The sequence below is a fragment of the Tursiops truncatus genome, chromosome 19 (genome assembly GCF_011762595.2).
Source record: "Tursiops truncatus isolate mTurTru1 chromosome 19, mTurTru1.mat.Y, whole genome shotgun sequence".
NCBI lineage: Eukaryota > Metazoa > Chordata > Mammalia > Artiodactyla > Delphinidae > Tursiops > Tursiops truncatus.
In genome coordinates, this window is record NC_047052.1 from 35610324 (window position 1) to 35636692 (window position 26369).

General features: G+C 37.6%; 1 long non-coding RNA gene across 1 annotated transcript; it reads left to right on the top strand.

Moving 5' to 3' along the window:
* Positions 1 to 2110: 2110 nt before the first annotated feature.
* Positions 2111 to 13025, top strand: LOC117308924 (uncharacterized). The gene is made up of 3 exons (XR_004523181.2): positions 2111 to 2240; positions 9283 to 9397; positions 11758 to 13025. It is a non-coding gene; the product is annotated as an uncharacterized lncRNA (long non-coding RNA).
* The last annotated feature ends 13344 nt before the right edge of the window (positions 13026 to 26369 follow it).

Below are 26369 nucleotides of genomic sequence, written 5' to 3' on the forward strand. Positions count from 1 at the left end.
CTGCATAGATGATCGTGCCATTTGCCAATAACAACAGTTTACCTCTTCTTTTTCAATTTGGATGCTTTTTATTTCTTTTTCTTGTCTTCTTGTGCTGGCTAAGACCTCCAACAAAATGAATAGAAGTGATGAGAGAAAACATCCTGTTTAATTCCTTATTTGGGGAAGAAAGTATTCAGTCTTTCACTATTAAATATGATATTAATTATATGAGGGGCGGTTTGCAGCTGCCCTTTTTCAGATTGAGAAATTTCCTTTATTATAATTTTGCTGAGAGGTTTTTTAAAATCATAACTAGATGATTCTGTTAAATGATTTTTTATACATTCATCAAAATGATTGTGTTTTTTCTTACTTAGTTTGTTAATAAATCATACATTTTTTATTTTCAAATGTTTGCATTTCTGGCATAAGAATGTATTGAATTTTTTTTTAATAAGATGTTGGGAGTAGGAGTTTATTAATTAATTTATTTATTTTTGCTGTGTTGGGTCTTTGTTTCTTTGTGAGGGCTTTCTCTAGTGTGGCAAGCGGGGGCCACACTTCATCGCGGTGCGCGGGCCTCTCACTATCGTGGCCTCTCTTGTTGCGGAGCACAGGCTCCAGACGCGCAGGCTCAGTAGTTGTGGCTCACGGGCCTAATTGCTCCGTGGCATGTGGGATCCTCCCAGACCAGGGCTCGAAACCGTGTCCCCTGCATTAGCAGGCAGAATCTCAACCACTGCGCCACGAGGGAAGCCCAAGAATATATTGATTTTTTAAAAGGATATAGAAGCCATGCTTTGCAGGGAGGAGATGGGAAAAGCCACTCTTCAAATGAGATCTTCCTTTTTCAATTAGCATGATACTATCCAGGAGTGACAGAAGCACTTAAACAACTGCTGCAAACTGAGCATTGTTTCTGTAATAGGAAGCAGAGTTCAGGTAGTGATTAGAAATATGTGAAATAATGTTAGATAGAAGTCAGTTGATCATTGGCGCCTCTAGGACCAAAACAGATGAGCAACTCTAAGGCTGTACTTGCTCTGTATGATTGATCATGCTATGAGTCTTGCAAAAAAGACTTACTTGAGTCACCATGAAAAGAATCACAGCCCATTACTGAGTTCCTAGGCCTGAATCAATTCATAGATCCAGAGCCTCTGGAATAAAGGGGAAATCAGGAAACATTGAGTATGAATATTGAAATAATACACATGTGTACTGGAAATCTCCTTACCATGGCCAGTGGGACTAGAGGCCAGTGTAACTGATCATTAAGGAAATGAAAATACTAAGACCGTTCAGAAATTACTGGACTCCAGCTGTAAGCTAGTACTAATTCCTGCAGACTCAGGATCCACTGATCAGAGTGCAGACTTATACTATTTTCTTCCCATCTCTATACATTTGGACTTTTTTAATTTAGAGGTTTTAGAATTTAAGAGAAAAAGGCTTCTACTCTGGGGGTTGCAACAATGTTTACGTTGAAATAAAAGTTGAAATTTCCACATAATTTGTTTGAATTCTTCATGTCACTGGATACACTACCAAAAAACAGTTGTGTTGGTTGGGGCGATTGATCCTAATTGTCAAGAGGAAATAAGGGGCCTGCTACACAACAGGAATAAGAAGGAATATTTCTAGAGTCAAGGACCTTGAAGGAGACCCCTGACCAATACTCCACAATGGGAATGTAAATCCAGGTACATAAAGAGATTCCATGATTCTTCCTCCTTCCTCCTCTACAGCTACCAATGGGGGCATACATGGCCTAAGCCTAACTAACCAAAAACCTCTCCCCTCTCTCTTTCGCTCCTTTTCTCTCCCTGTCATCTTTTACTGGAAAGATACTTGGATGAAAGAAAGAAATTGTTGGCACTCAGTCATTTAAGCTGTGCTACCCTGCAGAGGAAACCACTAGCTGCCCACTAATATCCATGTGACCATCTTCCACAGTAATAAATTTAAATATGGGAAGTAGCAACCCAGCTAGGAACCATATTTCCCAGCCCCCATGGTGCCAAGTGACTAAGCTCTCATAAATAGAATGAGCAGAACAATTTCTGCCTCACATATTAAGAAAAAAAATCCCCAGCCCTGAACTCTTATTCTTCCCTTCTGATGACTGGAATGGCAGCAAGCAGAGGGACCTTAGAGGCCATATGTTTAAAACAGAAGCTTTATCATAAACCTGGATCCTTGAATATCTATCTGCACAGAGCAAGGCTTCATCAACATTGGACCACACATCTTGAACTGTAAGTTGAAAAAAGAAATAAATTTATCTGTTCTTACAGCCACTGAATTGGAGAGTCTCTGTTACAATCTTGATACATACTCTAATGGTCAATTAATTTGTTTTGATCTCAGTCTGATGTTCAGTCTTTCTGTCAATTCAGTGATCTCTATAACTAATATAGTAATTACAATTTTAAATACCCTTGGGGAAATAGATACTGTTATCCGACTCCAGCCATTGCATTAGCTGAAAAATTTTAGATGAGAGCCCCCTGAAAGCGGCATTCTCTTGAAGGGGATGCAAGTTATGGCAGAGACCCCTGGTCATTGCCAATATCTGTTCTTCCCTTCTCCCATAATAATAGTTCAACCACCTGTAGCTGATGACGTGGCTATCCAGCTTTCCTTGAACTAGAAGTGGCCATAAGACTAAGTTCTAGCCAATGGGATGTAAATAGAAGTGATACGTGCAGATTTCAGATCACACTCTTAAAAGGTGGGGGATGCCCTCCCCTTACTCTGTCTGGAGTACAGATACGGTGTGTGACATCCTAGAAGATGAGGGCAACACAGTAGACACGGAAGAAAAATAATATAGAAACAGCCTGGGTCCCTGACACCATGGACTGCTTTGAGAGAGATAAAAACTTCTATCTTACATAAAACACTATTTTTTGGGGGGAGGGGAATCTCATTAGACCAGCCAAAGCAATGTCCTAACTGATGCATAAATTATGTTCTCAAAGTACAACTGAGATACTGAAAGGGAAACTGTAATGTGTGGATTGGAAGACAAGAGAAGGGCTCTGGCTTCAGTGGGGCTACTAACTTGCTAGGTGACTTGAGCAAGTCAGACCCCTTCTTGGAATCTCAACTTCTTCATCTAAAAATGCAGCCCCTACCAAGATGAACAACCAGTGAATAAGTTGAGAACATGCCAAACACAACAAAAAAGAAAAAGAATAGGCAAAATCAAGCCCTGCTATAGGCGAACAAATCCATGGAAAACATCGAAAACAAAAAGCAAGGCATGTATATTATAGGGGCAACTCTATGCCCTTTCTTTCTTCTTTTTTTTTCTTTTTTTCCTTGGTGTTATTTTCTTAGACATTTGTGTTTTTAAATAAATCTTACAGATTCAGTGCCAAAATCCCACCTGCATCCTGCTGAGAAGTCATAATGCCATGTTTATGACACCAGCTCTGTTTCCATGGGGATGATTGTGTCAGTGTAATTCCTGCATTATGACTTCTGGGTATGTTTGAAAAGATGGGTGAAGGCAATGAAAAAATCTTTGAATATGCACATTTGTTGTTATTCTGATAACTCACAGCCACAGGAATGATGATCCTGAAAATAGAGAGGAGGAACCAGACAGACGCCCATTAAAGGATGACATCATTTTCCTGACTGCTGAAAAGGCCACTTAACCCCTCAGCCCTTCTTCCTTGAAGTTTTTGGGCTGCTTCACTTTAAATTTTTTCTTTAAGTTTTTAATATATTAATTTGCATGAGGCAGCTGTAAGGCTTTTATGTGCTCCATCTCATTGCCTAAATCATCTGGGTAGGGATTGCATTAAGCTCATCCTGAATAATGGCTTCTATTATTTAAATCCATTTTAAATTCAATTTTGCCAAGAAGTTATCACTCCTACTCCATCTGCAAATATGGAAACTTAAATGTAGAGGTTCCTCCCGAAATTTTCCACAGAGAGAAAAAAATGTCATCCATTTAAATGCATGCTTTGAGCACTGAAAATTCCTTGAGCAAACAACTTTAAACAACCTATTTCTTTTTAATATCAAAATTGTTTTTTTTAAATTTGCTGATTATAAAAGTAATTCATTTACTGTAAAAAAAAAAATCAAACACTGAAGAATCTAAAGTAAAAAACAGTGTCTACTCAAAATTGCTATGATCCACAGAAACATTGTTTTATCTTCATACTTTTTCTAGATCTTTAAATATAAAGAAATATCAATATTTATGAAAATTGAATCATATAATATTGTAGCAGACTGCATTTTCCAAAGAGGACCACATCAATATCCCCATCCTGCATGCACTTCTGCAAGTGTCCTTGCTCCCTTCAATCCATTCTTTGATGAGAAAAGGTTATTTCTCCACCCCCTGGAATCTGAGAAGGCCTTTGGACAGCTTCAGTCAATAGAATATGGCTGTCATAATGTTATGCTCATTCTGTACCTAGCCCTTAAATGGCCTGGCAACTTCCATTTCCTACTTCTTGGAAGCTGGCCACCATGTAAGAATTAGGACTCTCCTGAGACCATCATGCTCTTCAGGAAGCCCAAGAAGGCCTGGAAGATGAGATTCCATGTTGAGAGGTGAGGAAAACAAAGTTCACCAAGGCACCAGACAGGCAAATGAAGAAGTCATCTTGAAAGTGGATCCTTCCATCCCAGCTGACCCAGCTGATGTATCTGGGGGGGTCAAGAACAAACCATCCAGCTGAGCCCTTCTTGATTCCTGATCTACAAAATCAGATGCAGAGTGAAATCATTGCTTTTTTTAATGATTACCAAGAAAGTTTTAATGAAATGGGAAAATATAATTATGGGACATTAAGTGAAAAAACTGAAGTCCCAAACTATAAATACAAGATGTTACTACATCTTTGCTTGTCTCACTTAGCTCACTGCAGCAGCCACCTAAATGGGTTCCCTCAACCAGACATGACCCCTTTCAATGCATTCTCTGTATTGTAACCAGAGAGGACTTCCTAAACTAAAATGGTTATTTTAAACTCCAAAGTTCTGGGGTTGTTTGTAACATAGCAACAGATAACCAAAACATATTCTTTGAATATTTTTTGTTAAAACAAATTAAATGGACCTCATCTCTTTTAAGGGTTCTCATATTATATGCATTTATCATACTTTAATTAACTCATCCTTAATAGATGTACTTTTAGACTATTTTCCTTTTTATTATCATAAATAATGCTGAGGTGAATATTTATTTACATATGCACCTATCTGATTATTTTCAAGAGTGAATGTTTGTAAGTCATATTACTGGGCCAAAAGATAATTCAAAATTCCATTTTGATATCTTCAGTCTGCTTGTATTTCAGGGATGTACAGAGTTATTCCCACACAGGGTTATACGAGAATTTCTCTTTTTTCCACACTTTCATCATCTCTGGACCTTATCAACATTTATAATCTTAGCCAATCTGCTAATGTATACATAGTTTCACTTTTATTGGCCATTTCTTATATTTTGTAAATTGCTTGTTCATAAAGTATGTTTATTTCAGAGTTATTTTAAAGCTTACTTTTGTTTTTTATTTTAGATGTTGGGGGTAGGAGTTTATTAATTTATTTATTTATTTTTGCTGTGTTGGGTCTTCGTTTCTGTGCTAGGGCTTTCTCTAGTTGTGGCAAGCGGGGGCCACTCTTCATCGTGGTGCACGGGCCTCTCACTATCGCAGCCTCTCTTGTTGCGGAGCACAGGCTCCAGATGCGCAGACTCAGTAGTTGTGGCTCACGGGTCTAGTTGCTCCGCGGCATGTGGGATCCTCCCAGACCAGGGCTCGAACCCGTGTCCCCTGCATTAGCAGGCAGATTCTCAACCACTGCGCCGCCAGTGAAGCCCTAAAGCTTAGTTTTTTATGTAAATAAATTCATATATAGAAGACATTACTGTTCACCAATATTTCCATTACTCTTCCTCTTCCAGAGAAGCATAGGAAAAACAGATTTCCCTAATTAAGTGAACTTATGTATGTCTGTGTATCTTGATTTGGATGGAAAACAAAAACGAAAAGGGAAAGGACATGCATAAAATCCAGGAGAATACCTTTAAAAGCTGTTGCACAATTCTCCATTCACTTCTTTCCCTTACCGCATCAATCATGAAAATACAGGTTGATAGGAAGAGTCCATAAGATCTAAATGGCCTGGAAGTCTAAACCAATCTGTTGAGAAAATTGCTCTGGAGAGTCTTCCAGACCCTCAGAGTTTTTGTGAGCAAGAAATAAATGTTTTTCAAATTGATGCACTGATAGTTAAATTGTTTACTACTGAGGAGTAACCTAACTTATCTGACTCATATTCAATACAATACACACCTGATTATATACATGCTTTCCAAATGCATGGTTTGTTGTTTGGTTTGTTTGTTTGTTGCTTGGCTCCACCCCTACCTACACATATATCAACACACACAACATGGGTCACATTGGGAGAAGGATTTAAAAATCTGGTATGAATCCTTCCGTATTTTTCCTTCATGCTCACAATACTATAACAAATATGCACATACACGTACACAGGAATGTATGTAAACTGGGATTTTAGTTTTTGTTTTTTTAAAAAAAGAAAGCAGACTATTATATACCCTTTTCTGTATCTTGCATTTCTTACTCAATAAGTGGTAAAGTCCCCTACTATAGCTCTAATTCACTCATTTCACCAATTGCTCAACAGAATGGAGTATGAATGCTATAGAATGTATTCAACCATTCCCCTCTTGACTGGCATGCACTTTAATCCAGCGTTGTGCTGTTAGAAACAATGCTGCAATAACACTTTAGTGCCCATGCCCATTAATAGATCTGCTTTTATTTCTATTGGCATTCTTGGGAGAAGCCTGGTAAGGTTAAATGATACATGTGTTTTTATTTTTAATAAATACTGCTAGGTTATTTCTGCCAAGGGCTATAACACTGCACATTTCCACCGGGAATAGGAAAGCATCATTTTCTTTAAATCCCCACAAGTATTAGGTGTGTAGCTCTTTCTAATGAATGTAAACTCATAGCTCTTTAAATTTGCATTTTCGTGGCTACCAGTGAATTTTAGCATCTTTTTATGTATCTGTGACCATTTAAATTTGCTCCTCTATGACTTTCCCTTAGCTGATATTTTAACTACTATATTTTTCTTGTCAGTTTGAAAAAGTACTTAGAATAATATGGACAACTTACCCCTTATCTGTCATTTGTATTATATGATTTTTTCCCACTCCATTTTTTCCATTCATTTAATTGCTTCAATAGCCATACAAAGGTTATTATAATTTGATTTATAATATCTAAGTTTCTGGTTTTAGTTGAGAAGTTCTCCTTGACCCCTAAGTTGCAGAAGTTTTTTGCAGGAGTATTGTGTTTTTTGTTGTTTTTCATTTTGAATACTTGAGCATTTAAGTCATGAGGAACCTATTTAACTTTTGTTTCTTTTTTTGATTTTAAAAGTTAAGGTATTATTTATATAAAATAAAATACACTTATTTTAAGTGTGCAGTTTGATGAATCATGATAATTGTATATGACAAAGTAATCACAATCAAGATATAGAACAGTTCCATCATTATAAAATTTTTCTTATGCAGCCTTATATCTCCAACCCCAGCTCCAGGCAACCACTGATCTGCTCTCTGTTACTATAGTTTTGCCTTTTTCTAGAACTTTTCATAAATGGAATCATCCACTATAGACTTTTGTGTTTGACTTCTTTCACTTAGCATAATGTTTTTGAGATTCATCCATGATGTTGAGTGCATTAATCTTTTGTTACTTCTCATTGCAGTATAGAATTCCATAGTATAGATAAGCCACAATTTGTTTATCCACTCACTGGTTTTTGCCTATTATACATTGTCCTGCAATACATCTGTATACATGGTTTTGTGAATATAAATTTTTCCTTCTCTTGGGTAAATATCTAGGAGTAGAACTTCTGGGTCTCATGGTAAGTGTATGGTTACAGTTAAATGTACTACCAGACTGTTTTCCAAAGTGACTATACAATTTTGCATTTCAGCCAGCAATGTGTGAGACTTACAGTTGTTCTATATCCTCACCAACACTTGGTATTATCCATAATTTTCAGTTCAGCCATTCTAATAGGCATGCCATTATGGTTTTTAATTGGGTTTTCTCTGATGACTAATGACGTTGAGAATATTTTCATATGCTTATTGGGCATTCATATATCTTCATTTGTAAAATATCCATTCACAAATTTGGTCCTTGTTTTAGAAAGACCTTCTGCCCAGTTTTTATTGGGATGTTTGACTTCTGAAAAGTTCTTTATATATTCTAAATACAAGTCCTTGTCTGATGTATGTTTTTGAGAAAAAAAAAATTCTCCCTATTTATGACTTACATTTTTATTTCTTAACTGTGTTTCTTAAAACCCCAAAGATTTTAATCTGAATGAAGTCAATTTTATAATTTGTTTGCATTTATATTTTATGCTGACTGTATCCTGTTTAAGAAATCTTAATGTAATCAAAGTCACAAAGATTTTTCTCCTATGTTTTCTTCCAGAAGTTTTATTATTTTAGTTCTTACATTTAGGTCTATGATCCATTTTTTTTTTTTTTTTTTTTTTTTGCGGTACGTGGGCCTCTCACTGTTGTGGCCTCTCCCGTTGTGGAGCACAGGCTCTGGACACACAGGCTCAGTGGCCATGGCTCATGGGCCCAGCCGCTCCGCAGCATGTGGGATCTTCCCAGACCGGGGCACGAACCCGTGTCCCCTGCATCGGCAGGCGGACTCTCAACCACTGCGCCACCAGGGAAGCCTTATGATCCATTTTTAATTAACTTTTTCTAGTGTTAGGTAAAGGTGTAAGTTCATTTCTTGTATATGAATTTATAGTTATTCTAGCACCATTTGTTGAAAACTTTCTTGGCACTTGATTGACCATTTAAGTGTGGGTCTACTTCTGAACTCTGTTTTGTTCCACTGGTCTCTATGACTATCCTTATACCAATTTTGATTGCTACAGATTTATAGTAAATTTTGAAATCAGGTAGTGTAAGTCTTAAAAATTGATTTTTCTTTTTCAAAATTGTTTTAAGTATTCTATGTCCATTGCCTTTCTATATAAATTTTTCAATTTGCTTTTTATATTTCTTCAAAAACCCCACTGGTTTTCATCTTCTCAGACCCTGGAGCATCCCAGATGCACAGCCCAGACTGAGAGATGTGGATACTGAGGAGGCCCAGAGTAGATAGAGTAACTGTAATCTGTTCCTTAACAGATTTGCTTTCTTGCCTGAAACAACTAACAAAATCTTTTCCTTGACAGATTTTCTTTCTTGCCTGAAACAACTAACATATAGGACAAAATAAGAAAGTTTCTCAAGACATTGAACATCAATCAAAAAAGGACAGTGATCTCTGAAAGATGAAGAACAGATGAGGTGAGCCCCACAATTGCTCTAGCTATGGCCTAGAGAGAGTTCTCAGGCAGCAGCACAGGGCAGGGCAACCCAGGTCGAGCATAGCAGTCTCCCTAAGTTGAAGAGAGGAGCTGGGATCCAGAGGGGCTAAGGCAGCTAGAATTAGCAGAGCAGAGTGTTGAAGAGGAGAGAGCAAGCTGCAAGGAAAGAGAACTCCAGAGATCTGTGAGAGTCCCAATACTCTTCAACATGCATGTGTGAAAAAACTATCAAAAGGATTAGAAGGGAAAGTCCTCGAGGAGTACAAAGGGCCAACATAGTGCCTGTTCACATGATCTGGAGTGAAAAATCCTCATAATTATAGGAACTGGTAGAATACTAAAGAGAGTTTGCCTCAGTAGTGGAGAAATTTTTACCCTAATCTGAACATTGCTCTGTTCCCTGTTATCCAAGCTTAAGGTAAGACCCAAAAGGATCAAATTTGTTTCCAAGCAACTTAACTGCATCCAAAAATGAAGCTCAAATATATTTAAGCAAGTATACATTAAAGAATAACGTACACAAGGAAAATTTCACAAAGCCTAAAATACATTCAAAAATTAAGAAGCAGGCAAAGAAGTAGAAAAAAATGCAAGCCATAATGAGGAAAAAAGTCAATCAAACTGACCCAGAAATGACACAGATGATAGAGTTAGGAGGCAAGGATATTAAAATAGTCATTATAACTGCATTCCATATGTTTAAGCTAGAGGAAGATTGAGCACAATAAGTAAGGACATGAAAGATATTTTAGAACAGCAAAAAATCGAAATGGTTTTTCTTGTTTCAATCCTCTTTCTGTTCTTCACCTTGGACAATATTTATCATTCTATCATCATATTCGCTTACATTTTCTTCTTTCATATCCATTTGGATTTTAAGTCCATCCAGTGAATTTTTAATTTCCAAAATTGTATTTTTTTATTTCTAGAATTTCTATTTGCTTCCTTTTTACTGTTTTTATTTCTTTGCAGAGATTTCCTTTTCTATGCTGAAATATTTTCATTAATTGAAAATATGTTTTCTTTTACTTCATTGAGGATAGTTGTAATAGTCATTTAAATAACCTTGTCTATTAATTGCAGCAGCTGATTAATCTTGGGGGGTCATACCTGACTGACTTGTCTCCTCTTGAGAATACATTCCATTTTCTTAGTTCTTTATATGTTAGATAATTTGGGATTATATGGTGGACATTATGTTAAGTTGTGAACATTCTGGATTCTGTTATTTTTCTCTTATGAGTGTTTTTAGCAGAGAACGTTCTTGCCTGGTTTAAACTTCAAACTCTGTCTTTGAGCAGCAGCTCTAGTCTCAGCTCAGACCTTTCATCTTTAGCTGAGCTGCTTTGAGTCTTCTACACATGCATAGTTTGAGAGTCATTATGTGGGTTCACACTCCCCCTCCAACTCTCTCCAGAATTCACAGTATTCCAGCTTCAATTTGCTGTTTCCCCTAAAGCTGCTGTGAGCACTGCCATGTGGACTCGCAGAGAGGAACTTGCTAAGCTTCTTGTGCCCCTCCACCAAGTGAGCATGCACCTCCCACTAGAGTATACCTGCTTCTCTTCACTATCCCATACTTTCAGGTAATCACTTTTTGTATTGTGTCCAGGTTTTATCATTGTTTTCTGCAGTGAGGGGCAGGGGCAGGCAGGTTGTGCAGTGTAGCCTTAGTTCATCATAACTGGAACCCTGGGAGAGTTCAGGAAGGACTTATCTTTGGATGTGGTGTCAGATCAGAGTCAATTTAGCTGGATGGCTAATTGTTCTAGTGCATTTATTAAATAACCCATATTTTCCCATAGAAGTACCCATTTTTGTCATATGTAAAATTCTCAAGCATTGGCACACTCATTTTGAAGTCTCTTTTCTATATCCCTGATCTGTCTATTCCCATGCAACTATCACATTGATTTAAATACAGTGACTGTGGCATAACCTTAAAAAGCAAATTCTCCAACATGGTTATTCTTTATGATTTTCTAGATTATTCCTAGGCATTATTCTGTAATATATATTCTAAGATTATTCATTTAGATTTTAAAAAGTATTTGTATTACTAATTGGAATTTCATCAGGTTTATATAATCATTTGGGGAGAACTGCTGCTAACCGTAAGTCTTCCTATTCAAGAAACATGTTTCTGGGGGAGACCTTTCTTTTATCAGTGAGATTTTATAATTATCTTCAAATAGGTCCTGTGCCTTTCTTTTAAATTTATTCTAAACACTGCGTAATTTGTCATTTATAACCAATGTCATATAGCAATGTCATTTATAACTAACATTTCTATGTGCTGATTTCTAGAGTAATGTAATTCATTGTTATATTTATATCCAGCCAAATTCTGATACCGTCTAAAAAAGCAACTTTAAAAACCCACAAAAAGGGCTTCGCTAGTGGTGCAGTGGTTGAGAGTCCGCCTGCCGATGCAGTGGATACGGGTTCGTGCCTCGGTCCGGGAAGATCCCACATGCCGCGGAGCGGCTGGGCCCATGAGCCATGGCCGCTGAGCCTGCGCGTCCGGAGCCTGTGCTCTGCAAGGGGAGAGGCCACAACAGTGAGAGGCCCACGTACCGCAAAAACAAACAAACAAATAAAACCCACAAAAACACAACCTTTTGATTTTCTATGTTTATAGATGCCTTTAGCAAAAGCATTGTTCTTTTTCCCCCATTGTTTATGCCAGTTTTGTTTCATGCTTTATATTGTTGCAGTTTTAGAGACTCAATACTAAATACTAGCCATAGGAGGTATCCCCTATCTATTGTCAGATCATATGAAATCAGTTTATTTGCTATTTAGTTCATTTTATTATTGAACCTTGATTTATAGTCATGATTCAAGTAGTTTCCTTTTGTTGCTATTTTATTCACAATTTTAATAGCTACTGAATTTTATCAAATATCTTTTCTGTATCTATTGTTATAATATGGCTATCTCATTTACTGTATTATTATAATGGGTTACATTGATAGATTAGCATATTGACCTTGCATTCTTGGAATAAATCATACTTAGTCAGAGTTATTATTGTCTTGATTTTAAAATGACCCCAAAGTTAACAAAAAGAGTTCAGCAATGGTTCTATATTCATAAGCAAAATTGGTTGATAGTATATTTTATGAGAATTATCAAAATTAGATGTTAAGATTATCCTGGTTTCATAAAGTAATGTGGGAGGTCTGGATTTTCCATGCCCTGAAATATCAAAATACATTGGAATAATCTATTCTATAAAGGTCAAACTCGTCTTGACAATGGTGCCCTTAACAATGATAGAACTCGAATAAATTTCTAGTTTTTTCTAAGATGGTTAGTTTATTCAAGGTTTAAAATTCCTGAGTAAACTCCAGTGATATCTATTTTGCTAGGAATAATCTATTTCCTTTAGGCCTTAAACCTGGATATCATCGTTGCATGCAGTATTCTTCTGTAATTTTTAAATGGTTATAGTCCCTTGCTCATTCCAAATCTTGTCTATTTTTGCTCTCTCTCTCTTTCTCTCTCAGCTTAATTAGGCTTGCAAATGTTTCTGCTTTATTGTTTTTTTCCAAAGAAACAAATTTCTGGATTTATTTAGCTTTCTCTTTTTCTGTTTCATTATTTCGACCTTTACCTCTATTAATTCCCTTTTCTTAGTTACTTAGTTTATTTGATTACTTTTTCTAACTTTATATGATGAGTATTTTGTTTCTTTAATAGTTTTATCTTTCTTCTTTAAAAATTAAGACATTTAGGGCTTCCCTGGTGGCACAGTGGTTGAGAGTCCGCCTGCCGATGCAGGGGACACGGGTTTGTGCCCCGGTCTGGGAAGATCCCACATGCCGTGGAGCGGCTGGGCCCGTGAGCCATGGCCACTGAGCCTGCGCGTCCAGAGCCTGTGCTCTGCAATGGGAGAGGCCACAACAGTGAGAGGCCCGCGTATCGCAAAAAAAAAAAAAAAAAAGAAAAGAAAAAATTAAGACATTTAAAGCTCTAGATTTTGGAGAGTTCTGCTGTGCTGGGTCATTTTACTTTGCTGGTGATTTCTTTTAAATTTCTTCTCGAATTCAAGTGTTTTCTGAAGACCTGTTTCTTAGTTTGCAAGTAATTAAGATTGTTTAAAAACCCTTTCATTATTTACTTCCAATTTTATTGGATTATAATCAGAAAGTATAGTCAGAAATTTTTAAGGTTTTTTTTCATGACCAAGTCCAATTTTTAAACATGTGCATGAACATTTAAAACCTTGTTTTGTATCTGAAAGAAGTAAAAGTTCTATATACAGTTATTAAATCAAGTTTGAGTGCAATCCAATTCTACTATATCATTTCTTTTTTAACAAAGTTTTTCTTAAAGGGAGAGTAAAGCCAACTGAAAGAGCACCCAGTGGCCAAAGTTGGAACAATTTGAGCCACAAGATAAATAAAATTGTATTGAGTCGTAACCTAAAATGTAAGTTTCCATGAGTCCATTATGATATAAATAAATGACTGAGTAAATAAGTAATTGGGAGAGAATAGATAAATCTCCAGTGCAGAATTCCAAATAAGTTATTTGGAAACTCTACTTTCAAGGACATGGAGCAGACCTTCCGCTTCTTAAGTGTGGGCTGTGTGTAGTGACTTTCTTCTACAAAGTACAGTACAGAAAGAGGAGGGGGAAAGTAACCTTATGGTGGAGAAACATGAAAAACACTACTTCATCCAGGTGATCAAGGTTAACATCTACATGATAAGTCACTCTCATAGTATGTCCCCTCGATATGATGTAACAAGAATGGCATTTTACCTCTGTGGTATTTCTTCAAAAGAAAACACTACAGTCTACTCATGAGAAAAGAAGTCAGGCTAAATCCCACTTGAGTGACACCCCACAAATATTTGACTAGTAATCAAAACTGTCAAGGTTAAGATGTCAGCAAAAATGGCAGAATAAGGACATGCCAAGGTCCCCCCTCCATAAAAGCAATGAAAAAACTGGCAAAACTGGTCAGAAATAAAACAGCAAAAAACTAAATCTCAGCGAGAGCAGCAAGATTTGTGGCATTGTAACCTAACATTCCCCACTCCTCAGCACTGTGGAGGCCTTGAAAAATAATAGCCTGCATTCCTAATACTGTACAAGAGGGAGCAAAATGAGGCTGGAGCTCTCTTTCAAAGCCTCATCACCAAAAGGGGGCCATTATATGACCGATCTGATGGTTCCCTAGAAGACCTCACTCAAAAGGTTTTATTTGACTTCACTCAAATTAGTCCAGTGCTAAAAGGTTGTCCTTGGAAGGCATTTGTCAAATGTTTTAAAATCTTGGTTGCCTGAGGCAGTGAATAACAGTTGGGGCAAACAATAGACTAACCAAAAAGCTTGAAATAAAAAGCTAAGGAATAAGGTGTCTATAGGGGCTGAAAGGTCATGCACATGCATAAAGATACACACGTGTTCAAGAAAGATCTGAGACTTGAGGAAAATCCCAAGTTCTCACCTCTGACTGGCTTTGAGGCTTTGTTGTAAGCATCAAGTTAAGACAGAGGCAGAGCTGTAAATCACCTGACTGAGTGTTGAAGATATTCCCAAACATGCACACAGAGCCCCTTGGCAAATACCAATAGACTTATTAGTTACAGGCATTTAAGGCAATTTCTGTCCAATAATTAGCTGATCACTGAGAGACTTCAGTGTCCACATATGACAAATACATAGATTTTAGAGACCTATTTCAGAAAAGTCACTAAACTAACAAGAAAAACTACAAAAAACAGCAATAGCAAAAGCTGGGTAGTGTAGATTTTCAGAGTTGTCATATATATTATTTGAAATGTCTAGTTTTCAACAACAAAAAAGATATGGGACATGCAAAAAAAAAATCCATACACAGGAATCCAGTGAAAATTGTCCCTTAGGAAGCCCAAACATTGAACTTATTAGACTAAACTTTTAAATCAGCAATTTAAGTATTCCACAGAGGTAAAGGAAACTATGTCTAAAGAACAAAAGGGATCAGGCAAACAATGCGTCACCAAATACAGCGTACAAAAATAAAAAGATAGAATTTATAAAAAGGAATCAAACAGGAAAGCTGGAGTTAAAAGTATAACTGAAATGAATAATTTACTATATGGGCTCAATTTAAGATATAATGCAGAGGTAAGCAGGCAGAAGAAGAATCAGTGTACTTGAACATTCAATTCAGATTAACTGAAATAATTCAGATCAATTGAAATTTTTCAGTCAGAGGAATAAGAAGAAAAAAGAATGAAGAAAAATAAACAGATTCTCAAAGATCTTTAAGGGTCTTTGTGACATCAGCAAGCATACTGCGAATCCCACAAGCCTAATGGGAAGCTAGAGTGAGAGAAAAGGGCAGAAAGAATATTTGAAGAAATAATGGGTGGAAACTTCCAAAATTTGATAAAAGAAATGAACCCACACATTCACAAAGCTCAGTGAACTTCAAGTAAGTTAAACTCGAAGAGATCCATATCTAGATATCATAATCGGTCAAAAGCTAAAGACAAAGAGAGAATATTTAAAAATCAAAAGAGAAGTGACTCTTCATGAACATGAACAAGGGATCCTCAATAAGGCTAATAGCTGATTTCTCATCTTCTGGCTGAAGCCAAAAGGCAATGGTATGACTATTGAAAGTGCTAAAAGAAAAAAAAACACCAAACCTGTCAACCAAGAATTCTATATCCAGCAAAATTATCCTTCAAAAAATAAAGGGGAATTTTAGGAAATCCTTCAGGCTGAAATGAAAGAACAAGTAACTTGAATTTCATGAAGAAATAAGACCAGTAAACTACATAGTTAAATATCAATGACATTTTAAATTTATTTTTTTGTTCATTTTTTCCTATTTTCCTCTCTGATTTAAATTTTTTAAATTAATTGTGCTGATGGTTGCACAACACTTTGGATACAGTGAAAAAATATTGAATTGTATTCTTCAAATGGGTGAAGTACATGGTAAGTGAATTATATCTTAGTAAAGCTGTTACCAAAAAATTATAAACAACTGTCTAAGCTAAGACACGTGATGACAATATAATATGGTACCCTGGATGGGATCCTGGAAGAGAAAAAGGACATTAGGTAAAAATTAAGGAAATATGGATAAAGTATGTATTTAGTTAATAATAAAATGTCAATATTGGTCAATTAATTGTGACAAATGTACCATAATATTCTAAGATGTTAATAATAGGAAAAACTTCATATGGGGTATATGGGAACTCTCTGTACTCTTGTCCCAATTTTTCTTTTATCTAAAATTATTCTATAGTTATATTTTATTTAATTTATTTTTTATTGAAGTATAGTTGATTTACAATACTGTGTTAGCTTCAGGTGTACAGCAAAGTGATTCATTTACATTTTTTTTCAGACTATTGTCCATTATAGGTTATTATAGGATACTGAATATTGTTCCCTGTGTTATACAGTAAATCCTTGTTGCTCATCTACTTTTTGTATAGTAGTTTGAATCTGTTAATCTCATACTCCTAATTTCCCGCCCCTGACCCCTTTACCCTTTGGTAACCATAAGTTTGTTTTCTATGTCTGTGAGACAGTTTATGCTCTGTATCTAGATTCATTTGTATTATTTTTTTAGATTCCACATATAAGTGATATCATATAATATTTGTCTTTCTCTGTCTGACTTACTTCACTTAGTATGATATTCTCTAGGTCCATCCATGTTGCTGCAAATGGCAATATTTCATTCTTTTTTATGGTTGAGTAATAGTCCGCTTTGTATATATAGTGTATGTCTTAAACCAATCATCTGTTAATGAGCATTTGTGTTGTTTCCATGTCTTGGCTATTGTAAATAGTGCTGCCATAAACTATTTGAATCTTTTTGAATTAGAATATTTCTCTTTTCCGGACATATACCTAAGACTGGGATTGCTGGATCATATTGTAGCTCAATTGTCAGTTTTTAAGAACTATTCATACTGTTTTCCATAGTGACTGCACCAATTTACATTCCCACCGAGAGTGTAGAAGAGTCCCCTTTTCTCCACACTCTCTCCAGCATTTATTATTTGTAGACTTTTTGATGATGGCCATTCTGAACAGTGTAAAGTGATACCTCATTGTGGTTTTGATTTGCATATCTCTAATAATTAGCACTGTTGAGCATCTTTCCATGTGCCTGTTGACCATCTGTATGTCTTCTTTGGAGAAATGCTTATTTAGTATGCTGCCAATTTTTTGATTGGGTAGTTTGTTTTCTGATATTGAGCTGTATGAGTTGTTTGTAAATTTGGGAAATTAACCCCTTGTCAGTCACATAGTTTGCAAATATTTTCTCCCATTCTGTAGGCTGTCTTTTTGTTTTGTTGATGGTTTCTTTTGCTGTGCAAAAGCTTTTAAGTTTGATTAGTTCCCACTTGTTTATTTTTTGCTTTTATTTCTTTTTCCTTGGGAGACTGATCTAAGAAGATATTGCTATAACTTATGTCTGAAAATGTTTTCCTATGTTCTCTTCTAGGAGCTTAATGGTGTCATATCTTACTTGGACATCTAGACAAAAAAAAAAAACACCTTGAGTTTATTTTTGTGCATGGTGTGAGGGAATGTTCTAACTTCATTGATTTATATGAGTCTGTCCAGCATTCCCAACACTATTTGCTAAAGAGACTGTCTTTTCTCCATTGTATATGCCTTCTTTGTCAAAAATTAATTGACCATAGATGGGTGGGTTTATTTCTGGGCTCTCTGTTCTGTTCCAGTGATCTATATGTCTATTTTTGTGCCAATACCAAACTGTTTTGATTCCTGTAGCTTTGTAGTATTGTCTGAAGTCTGGGAGGTTTATGCCTCCAGTTTTGTTCCTTTTCCTCAGGGTTCCTTTGGCAATTCTGGGTCTGTAGTGCTTCTGTGTAAATTTTAGGATTATTTGTTCTATTTCTGTGGAAAATGTCATGGGTGATTTGATAAGCATTGCATAAAATCTGTAGACTCCTTTGGGTAGTACAGCCATTTTAACAATATTAATTCTTCCAATCCAAGAGCATGGGATATCTTTTCATTTCTTTGAATGATCTTCAATATACTTTATCAATGTTTTATAATTTTCAGGTTTATTCTTATTTATTTTTTTGATGTGATTTTAAATGGGACTTTTTTAATATTCTGATATTCCATTGTTAATGTAAAGAAATACAACATATTTCTGTATATTAATCTTGTATCCTGCTACCTTGCTGAATTTATTTATTAGTTCTAAAAGTATTTTTGTGGAGGAGACTTTTGGGTTTTCTATATCGTGTATCATGTCATCTGCATATAATGACAATTTTACCTCTTTCCTTCCAACCTGGATACCTTTTATTTCTTTTTCTTGTCTGATTGTTGTGGCTAGGACTTCTATACTATATGAATAGAAGTGGTGAGTGGGGAGACCTTGTCTTGTTCCAGAATTTAGTGGGAAGGCTTTCAGCTTTTCACCATTGAGTATTATGGGTTTGTCAAAAATGGCTTCTATTATGTTCAGATATGTTCCCTCTATACCACTTTGGTGAGAGTTTTTAATCATGAATGCATGTTGAGTTTTATCAAATGCTTTTTCTGCATCTATTGAGATAATCACGTGGTTTCTGTCTTTTCTTTTGTTAATGTGGTGTATCATCACATTGATTGATTGGCATACATTGAACCATCCTTGCAACCCTAGATTGAATCCAACTTGATAATGGTGTATGATCTTTTCTATGTATTGTTGGATTTGGTTTGCTAATATTTTGTTGAAGATTCTGAATCTATAGTCATCAAAGATATTGGCCTGTAATTTTTTTGTAATGTCTTTGGTTTTGGTATCAGACTAATGGTGGCTTTATAGAAAGGCTTTGGAAGTTTTCCCTCCTCTTCAATCTTTTGGAATAGTTTGAGAAGGATAGGTAGGAGTTCTTCTTTTTATGTTTGGTAGAATTCCCTACTGAATTCATCCAGTCCTGTACTTTTGTTTGCAGGAAGTTTTTTTGTTTGTTTGTTTGTTTTTAATTACAGAATCTATTTCATTTCTAGTGATTGGGCTGTTCAAATTATCTCTTTCTTCTTGACTCAGTTTTGGCAGGCTTTATGTTTCTAGAAACTTGTCCATTTCTTCTAGGTTGTCCAGTTTGTTGGCATATAACTGTTGATAGTATTCTCTTATGATTTTTTTTTAATTTCTGAAGTCTCTGTTGTTATTTCTTCTCTTTCATTTCTTATTTTATTTATTTGGGTCCTCTCTCTTTTCTTCTTGGTGAGTCTGGCTAAAGGTTTGTCAATTTTGTTTATCCTTTAAAAATACCAGCTCTTAGCTTTATTGATCTATCATTTTTTATCTCCATTTTATTTCCTCTCTAATATTTATTATTTCCTTCCTTTTGCTGACTTTGGGTTTTGTTTGTTCTTCTTTTTCTAATTCTTTTAGGTGGTAGGTTAGGTTGTTTATTTGAGATTTTTCTTGTTTCTTGAGGAAGAGCTGTATCTCTATGAACTTCCCTCTCAGAACTTCTTTTGCTGCATCCCATAGATGTTGTAAGGCTGTGTTTTCATTGCCATTTGTCATGAGATGTTTTCAGATTTCTTTTTTGATTTTATTGTTGACTCACTGTTTTTTTAGTAACATATTGTTTAGTCTCTATGTGATCATTTTTTTCCACATTTTTCTTTCTGTGGTTGATGTCTAGTTATATACCATTGTGGTCAGAATGCTTGAAATCTTTGAATGTTTCAAATAATTTCTATCCTCTTAAATTTGTGGAGGCTTATTTTGTGTCCTAGTATGTGGTCTATCCTAGAGAATGTTCCATGTGTGCTTGAAAAGAATGTGTAATCTGGTATTTTTGGATGTAGTATCCTGTAGATATCAACTAAGTTCAACTGTTCTATTGTGTCATTTAGGACCTCTGTTGTTTTATTGATTTTCTGTCTGGAAGATCTGTCCATTGATGTCACTGGGGTGTTAAAGGCTCTGATAATCTTTTGAGTGAATATCCTATGTTGCAGGTTTTCTCCTTTCAGGACTTTGGATATATCATGCCTTTCCTTTTTGTCTACAAAGTTTCTGTAGAGAAATCAGCTGACAGCCTTATGGGGAGGTTCCCCTGTAACTGAATTTTTTTTTCTCTTGCTGCCTTTAGAATCCTCTCTTTATCTTTAACTTTTGCCATTTTAGTTATGATATGTCTTGGTGTGAGTCTGTTTGGGTTCATATTGTTTGGGACCCTGTGTGCTTCCTATACCTGTATATCTATTTCCTGCTTTAAGTTTGGGAAGTTTTCAGCCATTGTTTCTTCAAATACATTTTTGATCCCATTTTCTTCTCCTTCTGGAACCCCTATGCATAGGTTGGCATACTTTATATTATCCCATAGATCTTGTATGTTGCTGTCTTTTTTTTTTTTTCTTCATTTGTCTTTCTTCCTGCTGTTCTGATTGGGTGGTTTTCATTATTCTATCCTCTGCAGCACTTATTCATTGTTCTGCATTATTTAGTCTACTATTCATTGCTTTTAGATCAGTTTGTTTGTTTGTTTTAAACGAACTTTTTAAAAATTTTTAATTTTTTAAAAAATTTTTGGCTGTGTTGGGTCTTCATTGTTGTGCATGGGCTTTCTCTAGTTGCAGTGAGCAGGGGCTACTCTATGTTGTGGTGCATGGGCTTCTCATTGCAGTGGCTTCTCTTGTTGCAGAGCATGGGCTCTAGGCACACAGGCTTCAGTAGCTGTGGCATGCGGGCTCTAGAATGCAGGCCCAGTAGTTGTGGCGCACAGGCTTAGTTGCTCCATGGCATGTGGAATCTTCCTGGGCCAGGGGTCAAACCCATGTCTCCTGCATTGCCAGGTGGATTCTTAACCACTGCACTACCAGGGAAGCCCTAGATCAGTTTTTAGCTCAGCAATTGAGTTGTCTAATTTTGATTTATTCCTCTTTATAGTTTCTAGTTCCTTGTTACAGTGATCTGCATTTCTATCAATTGGGAGTAGTTCCTCTGCTTTTTCATTTTACTTAAATTTCTCTGTCTTCATGAATTTAGGAGAAACAATTATCTACTGTGGTCTCATTTTTTATTTTTGGCTGCGTTGGGTCTTCGTTGCTGCATGTGAGCTTTCTCTAGTTGCAGCAAGTGGGCTTCTCATTGCACTGGCTTCTCTTTGTTGCGGAGCATGGGCTCTAGGCATGCAGGTTTCAGTAGTTGTGGCTTGTGGGATAAGTAATTGTGGCTCACAGGCTCTAGAGCACAGGTTCAGTAGTTGTAGCACATGGGCTTATTTGTTCCACGGCATGTGGGATCTTTCTGGACCAGGGCTCAAACCCATGTCCCCTGCGTTGAGAGGTGGATTCTTAACCACGGCACCGCCGGGGAAGTCCCTCTGCTGTGGTCTTAAAAGGCTGTTTTTATGTAGGAGCATCACTGTGTAGACTATATGAGCCCAATATTTTTGGTGTGAGGGCTGAGTTTAGTATGGATGCCTGCCATGTATTGTGCTGGCCATTATCCCCTTGATAGGGGGTGTGATTAGTGTTGTGGTGACCAGAGCCTGCACTGGATGTTGGGCAGGGCTTCCCCTTTGCTCTGTGGCTGTCACAACCCTGTTGGGGGCAGGGTCTGATCCCCATTTGTTGGAGTAGAAGCCCTGAGGGTTGGTTTCAATAAGGCTTTGTTGCCCTTAAGTGTGTGCTTTCTCACCAAGGAGGTGAGTGCTGAAGCAAGTGAGACCTGTGTAGTTACAGCAAACCTACGTGCCACCCATGCAGGCATCTGCGGCTCTGCACAGAAGCAGCCCAAGCTTGCATGCCTTTCTCCTTTGTGTTCATCCCAGATCTAGTGCTAGAGTGTCACTGGGGGCCAGGGTGTTGTGGCTACAGGAACTGAGGTGGTTGTGCTGCAGCCTGGAACATATGCTGCCTCTATGGTAGGTCTCTGCCAGGACCTGTTGGCCCCAGATCCAGCTACGGGCTGCAATGTAAGAAGGGCAGAACTGGACCACTCCCTCTGGGGAAGAACCACTGCATACTCCTACCCAGGGGCTATCCACTGGAGACACGGGATTCTGTGATGCTGCCCGCCACCCGATGTGCATACCAACAAAGTCCTCTGCTGCTGGACACACCCCCAAACCCGCCCCCATTATGGGAGCACTGATAATGGGCTCCAATGTCAGCCGCACCTCCACAATGTGCATCTCAGAAAGCCCACCACTGCCAGAGCCACTCACCACCATAAGCACGCTGACAATTGTGTTCCTATGATGGACCCATACCTAGCCCTGCATGCGCGAAAAATTCTTAGGCCTGGACTATGCTCTAGGCTGTCTCTGCACAGCTAGACTGAGTCCTCTCCCAGGGTCCGCCCGAGTTTCAGTGCCTAGCTGCTGCTGGTACTAGCAGCCCCACTGGGAGTGCATTTCAGGCTGGGAAGTGCGGGAGGTGGTAGCTGTCAGAGCAGGTCTCTCTCTGCCCTGATTGCTAGCAAGCCAGCATGCACGCACTCCTCATGAGCAGAGTTCAGGCCCCTCCAGTCCCTCTGTCCCAGTGGACCTCCCAGAAGGCAAGGAGGGCTCCAGGGCAAGGGGCCACCCATGTAGACCTTTCTTCTCTCACAGGTCCCTCCCAGGGGCTCCAGTCCCATTCTGATGCCTTTTTTTCCCTTCCATCTACCCAGTTATGTGGGGAACTTTCTTGCAGCTTTGGTTATATAAGAGATCTTCTGCCAGTTTTCAGTTGGTTTCCTGTGAGAATTGTTCCACTCGTAGATATATTTTTGATGTGTTTGTGGAGAGAAGCGAGCTCCACATCCTCCTACTCTGCCATCTTTATCTCCTGCCCAGTTATAGCTGATTTAAAAAATCATCTGTGCAACTCTGAGACAGGTGACTGAGGTGCCCACTTTAATTAAATTTTTACTGATTATCCCTTACTTCACATATTTAGTTGCTATTATTCTTGGCACACACATACTTGATTTATCATTGCATAATATTCCCTATTTATCCTGTTTAGTGCTTTTACCCTTCAATCCCACTTTAATTTCAACAGGGCCATTTTTGTGGGCCCATGACACATGTAGTTTCTACGTGACCACAGTAAGTGGGACCTCTGATATACTCTCATTTATCACCTATACTCCCTCTTCACAGTGTGTTTCATAATCACCTCCTTCACCTGCCTCCTTTTTGCATTATCTGCATCTCCATCTCCCAGCTCATAAATTTGCTGAGTATTTATTAGGATTTCCCCTACAATACTCCTGTTTGAAGAATGTTTGCTTTTGTTCTCTCTTATATAACAATGTCAGTCTATCCATATCCATTTACAGGTATTCTTTTGTTCACCTCATTTTCTGGTTTTCCCCAACTGAAGTTCTCTATTCTTTTTTCGTGGTCAGTCATTTCCTTAGTATATTTTTAGCTGGAGCATGTGGGTTATAAACTCCAACTTCTTGCATATGAAGAAATATTTTTAGATCCATTTTTATGTATTCACTACTTCAGAAGTCACAGGAATCTTGAGGTTTATGAACAATTTAAGAAGTTATTAATGGAGAGATAATGATTCAAACTGTCTCTCTATCTCTTGGTTTCTGCAGAAGGGTAGGAAGACCTATTTCCTATCTGGGAAAGGCAGTCTTCTCTTCCATGAAAGACTTAGAAGTCAACACATGTGGGGGCTGAAATTGGAGATTGCTGGAATTTACCTTCCTGGAGCAGCCGGAAAGTATTTGATACAATTGTTAGTGCAATCAGCACAACTGAAAGGGCAGCTTGGTTTGCTGTAGAGGGAGTATTTAAGACCAAGAGAGAAGAGTTGTCCCCCCACCCCCACCTCGCTGGCTAGGAGAAGGGAAGCAAGCCCACCCAGGTGACAAGAGTAGGTAGTTCTTTTTCTGCTCTCATTTAGGAGACCTCACCAAGCAAGATTTGGTTTTCCAAATAGCCTTCTTTGTAGAAAGAAGCCAGGCCTCAATAAAAATGAATTCTTTTTCTGGTACCAGTCAAATTTATTTTGATAAATAAATGTGTTGTTCCAAGGACCTGATTCCAAGTAAAGATGGGAAAGGCAGGGGAAGGGGTAAAAAGGAACCAGGGAGACGTTTTCATGTCTGTCTCCATGTTACCTGAGATTATTTGGGAGAAGGTACCACTTTCAGTTTTCCAGAGAGAATGACCAGTACCTAGATTTAATATAGCCAGAGAAAGACAAATAGACCAACTTTGGGCCCCTGACAAGCTTAACTAAAGATTTTGCCCCAGGACAAAGTGAGTGAGTTACTTCCATATTTCCTCTCTACATATTGATGTGCATTCTCTCAGCTTTTTGAGACAAAATTCTAGGACCACTGGTCTGGGCACAATGCCTCATGGTAATTATTAATACAATTACATTTTTTCAGATCTCAAGGAAGAGCGCTAGTGTATATTTTTAATTATAAGGTAAACTCAGCATTTGACCCTATGTACATGAAACACCTTGGCCAAAGTCAGATGGGTGAGTCCTAGGACCAAGTGGGAGTATTCATATAGTCTTACATGAAGCACTTCTTCTTATCCTCAAATCTGCTCCCACCTTGTCATTTGAATACACAACATCTGTGCCATTGTTCTCAATTGCACTCTCTGAGGGGAAGCTGTATGACTTGATATCTTACACATTATAGGTGTTTCATTAGGATTATCATTTAAAATGAGGAAAAAAGGCTCACTCCAGGGTGCCATATATTAAATATTTTATCTCCTTTTTGAAACAATCAGAGCTAAATGTTTTTACAGATAATCCCAGGCCTCATTAAAGGGGAGTAAATGTTCACTCTTATGAAAACTTTTCAGATTCCTCAATAACCTAGTTTATTAACATTTCCTTCTTCTCTTTTCCCATTTTCACATTTCCCCTAATTTCCTCACCTTTTGAAATTCAGCTGGAGCATCTCTGTCTTGTGTACCCTTGGCTGTGTTCCCCTGACTTTGCTTCCAGAAATAATTTCTGTGGGTTATTTACTTAATGCCACCCTCAAAACACAAGAGTTTGCCTGTAATGGGCTGGCAGTAGTTGATGTCTTTATGTAATCTTTCATGCTTTGCATTGTGTTTTGGAGAGGGAAAAAAATCAATGAAGCTAGTCGCTGTTGCCCTTGCTTTACCTTCAGGTATTATCATTGTTATTGAGAAACAGCTGAGTCTGCAATTGGACAGCCTCTTCTCCTTTAACAGGCAATGATGCCTCATGAGTGAAGGAGTCCATAGCACTTCCCGTCTATCCCCTCCACCTCTGGGATGGACTGGGGTCATTCTAGAACCAGAGCATTAGTTCTCCCTCTCTACATGGGAGACTTCAACTTCATGCTCAGTTGAGTAAGTTTCTTTAGTGTAGCAGAAGCCTCTCAGGTCATCCTCTAGCCTCCAGGCTGAGCCAATCCTAATGCCATCCTCAGGAATATGAATTGGGATTGTGTAGCAAGACCCTTAGCATGTAAAATCACACTTTGCTGGTGGCCCCATCTTCCACCAGGTGACCTGGAGAACAGAGGAAGCAAAGACCTGGAATGCAGAAGATGTGCAGAGAGGAGCCACAATGAAGGCAAAGAGAGGATCCTCCTTGGTGGCATCCATGTCCTTGGTTCCATTCTTTTCTGAAACCCAGCTGCATCATGTATCTGTGAGCTACCCTGATATCCTTATAATCAATTCCCCTCAGAAATCTGCTTTTTCCCCTTGAACAGCTCCAGTAGGCTTCTGATCCAACCAATCGGGTCCTTACTAATAAACATATCTAAGTGTTAAAGAATCCTTCTTCTTCTCTTTTTAAAGAACTCTTCTTCTTCTCCTCTCCTTTTACATTTTCCCATGTAACTGCTGGCTTTTGCCTTCATGGTTTTGCTGAGTATGTACTTGTACACTTGTGTGTTGTGTGTGGATCTGCGTCCTTATGGACAAAAGACACATTTATCCTTTTCATGAATAAGTGCAGCAAAAGGCATT